Source organism: Glossina fuscipes, unplaced genomic scaffold, assembly GCF_014805625.2.
Source record: "Glossina fuscipes isolate IAEA_lab_2018 unplaced genomic scaffold, Yale_Gfus_2 2, whole genome shotgun sequence".
NCBI classification, from domain to species: Eukaryota; Metazoa; Arthropoda; class Insecta; order Diptera; family Glossinidae; genus Glossina; species Glossina fuscipes.
The window spans coordinates 20,709,745-20,718,358 of NW_023998416.1; positions in this window are offsets into that span (position 1 = coordinate 20,709,745).

The window sequence follows — 8,614 nt, forward strand, 5'->3', positions numbered from 1 at the left end:
CCGATCTGAAAAATTTGCAATTGCCTTTGCCCTTGAGTCAAAACATGTCAGGCTACTAAATTTCATCATCAAAATAACTCAACAATTGCGACCTGCAGGTTGAATGCAAGAAAACAACATGGATAGACGGACAGACGAGCTTAAATTCGATTCACGAAATGATTCTGAAAATGGGATTTGAACCTTCTAGCTACAGCATATATCCGCAGAAACTTAATATACCATTGTTCACCAAGTGGTGTACGATATAAAAAGTAAATTTTGTGCTTTTTCATAGATGGACTTTGAAAATTGGTAGTTAAAGTAGTTGCATTTCAGTTTTAAATGAAGTTTTTGGTATTCCTCATACATATCAGAATTTCAAAATATCTATATATATATTTATATATATAAATGTTTTTTTTTTTTAGGAAATGAAAAGAAAAAGGCAAAAAATATTTTATTCAAAGTATTGCCCATCTCTACCACCTGTCCAGCACTTGTCTTCCGTGCGGTAAAGGCAATTGGTCTTTTGAAACTATCCATAAAAAAATCCGATTTAGGATAGCATCGCAAGGACGAAAATCCTGGTCGAACAGATAATAAGTTCTCGACTGAAACTATTGTTAATTAGGACGGGCTAACACATGCAAGGCAAGCAAATAAGAGACAGAGACTAGTTGCTTGTGGGCATTTATATAGAGCAGGTCGTGATGCGTAGGGCTTGTTAAAACGGATATTGAAACTCTGTCAATTTATTTGCGAACAGAAACATTAAAATTCTATACATATGTGTTTTGCGAATTTATGTTAATAAACTTATTTCTTTATTTGTTTAATATACGTAACTCGGTTTTTCCTTTCATATAACTAAATTCATTACAGCTAACGTTTCCCTGGTAAGTAGTGCTACATATATTGGTGGGTTCAAGTGAAATATTATTACGTTTCGACTTCTGGCATACTACGATTTTTTGTATTAGTTTTGGTAGCATTATCTGTCTTCTCATGAGGCGCTAATATATGCTTCTATGATTTACGGTTTATATTGTCATATACACTTTATCTGGCATATTGTAGTTTGACAATTTCAGCAAGAAAACTTCACTCTCTTAAAAAATAACGACCTCTTTGACTACCTAAAATTTATGTATTTATGTTTTACATTCATAACAAGTTATATGCATACGCATATATGTACACGAGGCAAAGAGGCATACACCTAATTTTCCTTTTTCACGAATTTTTTTGCGCGAAATCTGATTTAACACGAGTTAAAAGCATTCTATTTTACACGAATTGTTTTCTTTTAACACGGTTTTCAATATTCTAGGCATTTTTCTATGAATTTTTTCAATGAATTATTCTGATGAATTTTTTTTTATAATGTTCCTAAGGATTTTTTGCACTGTCTCTCTTCACAAATATAGATTGTAACTTTGCCTTATATTTTGTATTCGGTTTAATTGTGTCGGTTATATGCTTATATGAGAGCATAATGTAAAGATGATGTGCTTTTTACGCAATTTAGTTTAGTTTCTCAAATTATAATTTATTTTTTTCTACATTTTTACAAGAATTAAAATGCGTAAGCAATAATTAAATTCTCACAAGAGTTTTTTAATATGGTTTACCGTACTTTTCAGTTGCTTTTTTTGGGTCTGGAACCAATTTAATATTTTTCTATTTAGCCCATGTTTTTTTACATGAATTTTTTTGGGAACGTAAAAAGAGAATTAGGTAAAGGTATTCTTCTTAGGAGTATATAATCTGATGAACAGACATATCGGTGTATTTTATACAATAATTTGTTAAATCAATATACAGGCCTTCCATGCTTAACACGATTAAGTCGTACCGTCCTATATCGAGGAGATGCTAAATTTTATCGACTTTTTCAGTGACTGCGAGGTGCATCTTTGACGTTGAAATTTCCGGAACGGAATCGAACAGACCACTTTTGGATGGTTCGTTCACTCACAGTATTCTCACCGTACAATTCACAAATTTTGTTGTTTTTTACCGTATTTTTACTTTTTCATAGCAAAAAGTATCACATAACGTACTTCTTCAGATATTTCACTCCTTTTCAAATAAGTATAACATTTTAAGCGTGCAAAGAATTAGAAAACTACCTGTACAGAAAATGTAAGCTGAAAGGTCACCTCTTAGGCACATATTCATTTGAGACAATTAGGTGAGTATTACCCGATATATAGACATCAACAACATCTCCCGGAAAAAAACCGCGGGGAATTTTCAACATAATTAAAATTTAGATGTAAAAAACAAAAAAAAAAAATCATGTTGTGACGAATCTGTGTTATAAAATTCCTTTAAATAATGTAAATCAATGCAATGTGATCGAAACCAAGTGTTAAGGCGTACAATTTGATGATGAAAATTTTGCTATGAAATTTCTTTTCGGATGTATATAAAAATGAAAAATAGGTTAACTTCAAGGTTTCATAAAAAAAAAAAAAAAAATTAAATTCATCACTACGATGAAATGCAAACATTTAAAAAGTATTTAAAAAAAGAGGATCAAAAAGTGAATTTTTTTTTCAGAAAGTTCATTGAAACTCATCTTATTAATGATGAAAATAAAAATCAATTGAAAAAAAAAATATATTCGCACCGCGTTTTAGAAGTACGATATTGAGTTGAGAGCGCCTGCATGGCAATTCATCGATAACTTATTGGCTAACGTAGGTAGCGAATAAAAATTTCCTCTGAATAGTTTATTAAAATTGCAAAGGACAAAAAAAATTGACCACTTCACTACTGCTGGAAGTAAAAATTTATATATAAAAATTGTTTCAAGTTTCGGTTAACAGGAGATCTTGAAACTTGGAAACGACCATAAGTTGCAAAATGAAAATTTCGAACTGTACCTTTGCATAAATAAATATTCCACTCGACGGCAATTGAAAGTGTCATAATTAAGAAAATGATTTGCTGCTTTGACATACACGTCCTAAATAAATAAATTTCTTTCTCGTTTCAATATTAATATGAATTTAAATTAAGAGCAACATATAATTAAAACTGTACTTTTGACACTTTGCAAACTTTGATTGATTTAATTAATTCTATTATTGTTTTAAATGGTTTCTGTCATTTTAATGGGTTTTGAGAAGATGCAAAAAAGAATGAAATAATGAGAACAATGAATGAATAATAACTTAATTTTTTTGTTTTTTTCAATAATTACATGACAATTATAGATAAGTTAATTTTGTAGATAGAATGCGTAAAAAGCTTTTTAGAGAAAGATATATGGGTTTGCTGATGAAGAAAACAATAGTAGTGTTTAAATTGCTTATAGGCGAAAAATAAGTTTGATATACATATAGTACATGGGATATATTTTAATGTATTTATGCTTTCAAATCTATTTTATTTGAAAAGCACTTGCAAAACCTACAGATTATGGGTATTCATTGAGATAAATATGTCAGAAAAGGATCATAAACTTTGACACATTTTTTCAAACTGAAGTTTTGTCCTCAACAATTGTGTACACCACTGGTTGGTATATTTTAGTTTGTGCGGATACATGCAACATCTAGAAGGACTTAAGACAGAGCCATCTTTTATTAAATCGATCAAGTTAGAATTATTTACTACATTTAATTAAGCTTGTCTGTTTGTCTGTCTGCTCGTCCATCTGCGAAGTATTTTGGAATCGGACCAAACGCTATTGAAAATCCATTGAATCAAATCACTTTGATGATGAGAAATTCCCTTTACAGAGACTTTATATGGGAAAAAGATTTGAACTTTAATTTTTGTAAGGAAAATTGGTTTGTAACAGCAATTTGACATAAAAATTAATGGTCCCGTAGTTGGACGAATTTTTGAGTCTTACCCTCACCACGTATGGGTTCCCATGAAAAGTAAGTTTCTCTTTGAGAACAAAAACTCATTTTTGGTGCTTTATGGAAGCAGGTGAATATGTAGGGCTCGCATTTACTCATACTGGTGGTGGGTCGAGGGCTAAGATGACAGAGCTGCATAAGCTGAAGTTCATACTATCGCTTCACCCGCAATATTCTCTATTTTAGCCCCAGCGCCTCTAATCAGCTTGCAAAATTTCAAAAGCGTGTTGCAAGAAAATATATTTGGATTAAATAATGAGCTCCTTGCAGAAACTGAAGAATAGATGTTAGGTCTTACTATATCGTTCCATAAAAATGGGATCGAAATCTTAAAGATGTGTAGTGCTCATTACATGGCAATAAAAGGAAACTATGTTGATGAATAAAACCGAATTTTACAAAAAAAAGTCGTTTTTCTGGTTTACCCGGGAAAATATTGAACTATTATATTCCTACATTTAAATTCTTTATTTACAAGTTAATTTACCTGCCTAGGTTACACCGTTATGTTAGGCAGATGGATTCTGCGTCGTTGGGTAGATTTTTTTTGCTACTGTCATCGAATTTTCGCTAGAAGATCCAATGTGTGATCACATTCTACAAATTGCTATTCGATAAGTAGTGCCTTGTGAGAAACGCACGTTAATCACATGCTGTTATGAAAATTCCAAAATTGATAAAACAGATTTGCATCGAAACTAATCTAAGAAAACAAAATCCTAAAACGGTAAAACCAAATACGCATTCATAATGCTTTACCTGCCGAAGCAGTTGGCGATTGGCGAGACGATTAACAACAATTCGCCGAACATTAGCATGAAAAGGTTACAATCAAATTCGGATTGATAACTTGCTTGCAAAGGGTATATATATATATGCAGAGTATTTGCGGAAGACAAAATCAGTCGAGCCAAGAGAAATGAATCGGGGAACGCTGGAAATATAGATTCCTGAAAATGATTTCTAAGTCGATTAATAACTAAGATCTATGCTCTTCTAAAAATCTCAATTCAGTGGCACGAACTTTAGCTCAAAAGTAGGCGGATAAAAACGTAAAGTCACTAGGGCCATTTTACGTCATAATATTTCAATGAATTTTCATTGCCGTATTTCGGCATGTTATAAACAGAATGATTTAAATCGGGTTCTGGGTGTTCTTTAGTAGCCTGCATGAAAATCTTTTTTTATATATATGGGACCGTAAATGTTTAAGAGTAATAAAGTTCTCATAAGCAAATAACAGAAAAGAAATCTCTTGAAAAACTCACTCAAGTATTGTGGGAAAACTGTTATACATTTATAAAGCATTTCTGTTAGTTCTCTGTAATTGAAAACTTTTCTCTTACCTCAAATGCTGTGTGCGCATCCAATGTTAACGTTCGTTTTGTGAAAATACATATATGTTCCCTGCTTCCTATTCGAAAATGGAAAATTTAGTTTTATCTTTTACCAAATGCACGCTGAACTGACATACGGTGAACGGATCATAAAAATATCGTTAATTCGTTTTCTAAACAGTGCTCCTATGGAATGGAATATTAATTTAGTGTATGTGACAATTTTTTTTTTTATTATTGTGATTTAAAAAACTAATAATTTAATAAATTATTGTAAATAAGAATTAAATAAAGGCAACGCTTGTTCACATATATTTATGTAATAATGAACTATCTGCCTATGTTACATAAATTGCATTAAAATGATGTCTTTAAGGTTATTTCTTAAAGTGACCTTTCAAGTTATCCTAATTAATGTGTTTTCTAATTGAAGTTAAGGAAAGAATAATTGGATGTGAAGCAACATACAAATACAAAAACCGAATTACTTTGCTCACTTGAAGAGTTCACGTTCCCATAGCTCTGTAAAACATCTCACAGTGTCTTTATGGTTCCTTTGTGTGTACGATTGTTCGTTTACAAATTTATGTGGCTGCACAAAAACAAAAAAAGACAATTTTGTGTTATACATGTATGACTACGTTGTAATGATATATAATAACACTAACAACAACAATAATAATAATAACAAGAATTACTGTTATTGCAGCAAAAATAATATTTCATAGGCTATGAGAATTATATAAAAAAAGGTAAAAAATCATGTAAGTGCAATTCGATCGAACCAATATAAATTCATTCATCAGTTATATGATATGATATGAAAAATCTATCAGATTGTCATCAGGATTAGATGCGTACATGCAAAGCCCATATAAAAGGCGGCATATACATACATACCTACTTATGTGGGATATTTAAAAATATCAAAGCTAATTCAATTATAATATATATGGTTTTGTGCAAATCGAGAAAGTCAGTCGACTTAGGAAATTTAGATATGATATTTGAGTTAAGTTGCGAATATAATAAAATTTATCACAGAATTGATTGAATTTAATTTATCAGAAAATGCATATAATGTGAAGATTAGTACATTCGTGTACATAGCCTACTTAATGTTTAGTTGGAAATTTGCTTACCAGTTCCAAGCAAATCCAGTAAGGTTTGTTTAAAGGCAACTAAAGACTGTTATGCCGACAGGAAGGGTATCGTATTTTTAGTTAATAATAGTTTCATTAGTATTTTTTTTAAGTTGCCTAAACCTTTATACAAATTCTTTTCATTGGTCTTTTAGTGTGAATTGTTTAATCATTTTCCCAAAGGCACTCGTCGATGTTTTGCATATACGCCTTATACACCGTACGTTGATTGCTGTGCATAATTCTTGTCTCAACAAATATTTGAACAATGTATGGTCTTCCACATCTTCAGCATGTGTATATTATTCATATGAACATTTCGACATACTTACATACCTTTGACATAATTTACTTGACGCAAAGGCCGCTCAATAATTGTAAGCAATCACTTATACATGTGTGCAGCTATGGAGTTTAGGCATTTTGTATTTGCAAAGCTTAGAAGAGGGCATTGATAGTCACATCAATTGTCGCTCTCTATATTGTACCTTACATCACTTGCGCGATAAAGTTACATTACGTGCAGTACTTAATATCTCATGTATGATTTGCTGCGGTAGTAGCGCAAGTGGTGTTAGTGGAGGCGTAGGCTCTACTGATCTTGATGAAGTTGCATTAACTAGCAAACTCAAAAGACGGCTCTGTTGACTAATGTTCGAATCCCTATTATAGTTAAATTTTGGCTCAAAAGATTTATTATTGACTTTATCATTGAAGAGAAGTTATTAGTCTGTTCTTTTTTGTATTCGCCATATTTTTTTGGCAAAAGTGAAGTTGAAGTAAAAATATTCTTTCAATTGCCAGAAGAGTACGCTAGAAAGCTCTGGCGCAAGTTGTGCGTCTATTACTGGACTTAGTGTTTTTTGTGAGACATAAATAATGGAAATAGTGTGCGTTATCACTTATTGACAAATATTTGTAGAGAGATATTGTTTACCGGCACACAAGATCATTTAACTTTGTAAATTAAATGGTTTAACTTAACCTCTTGTTAACATAGCATTTAATGTTGCCGTACACTGCTTCTGGTACAGGATATATTAAGTTTGTGTGGAATAGCTTAAGATAGATCCACTTTCTATTATACTGATATATTTTGAATCGATTCAAAATCGAAAAATGATTCTGAATCGATCTTGTTCGCCCCGTGTTCACCTGACGTTTACCCTACAGATCGCAATTTTTGAGAACTTTGGTGTACTGGCGAGCTTTGACTCAAAGACGAATGCTATTGAACTGTGCTCGGGTGGAAAGTTTGTTGATCAAGAATCATTCCACAATATTGCTGCGATTGAGTTATACGTTGACATTGGATATACCATGCTTGTGTCTAATGTACTATTAACGTTACCTATGGAACTACTTTTCATATGATAAAAGCGCAAGAATTTTCAATGTTTGCTTGCTTATCTTCATTTTGCTTTTAAAATCAAATAAATCCATTTGTCTCACCATCGATACTTCGGTTTATGTTCGCATTGCGAGAGACGAAGGATAGTAGAGAAATGTAAGAACTCACAGATTCGCTCATACTTATATTTATCAGCAACAAGGCGTATTTTATTTACAACGAAATTAATTGGCATGGATGTGAAAGGAAAATAAAGAAGAAGCATGCTTAAGATGGAAAATAATGTAACTTGAATGTATGATAGTCTGCGCTCTTTTCCTTTTAAGAAAGGATAAATTAAAGAAGCATAACAACAACACCAACAAACGTTATAGGGTTTCAATTTTTTTATACGTTGTGTGCAATGTGTAACATTCGAAAGTGTTTCATTTCCACTGAGGAATTTCAAATCTCACTAAAGCATTTAGAAGGCCAGTAGTGCAAGTAGAAGATGTTCGTCTTACTTAGTAGTATGCACAAGTTTTAAAGAGATGAATGAATTGCAAACAAAAGAAAAATTGGAGTTAGTCAGCAGTTCATTACGAAACACCACCCAAATCCGTCAGAAATGTCGTGAGATGCAATGCATGGTTCCACCCAAGACTCTTAAACGACTTACACAAGCTCATCTGTCCGTCCATCTTTTCTGCTTTCGGTCAGCTTGAATGAAAACTAAACTGTGTACTATTTTTTTTTATATCATACACTGCATGTTTTGTATTATATATTGACACATCACTCAATAAGTCTCCTGTCTGGCACATATATGGTAAAGCTGTTGACGATTTCTGGATAGTACCAGCCTTCAAACTGCTTGCCTCAAAATTTCCTGACAAACATTCATTTACAAGTTACATATGTTTTAGTGACGCTACCCTTGCAACT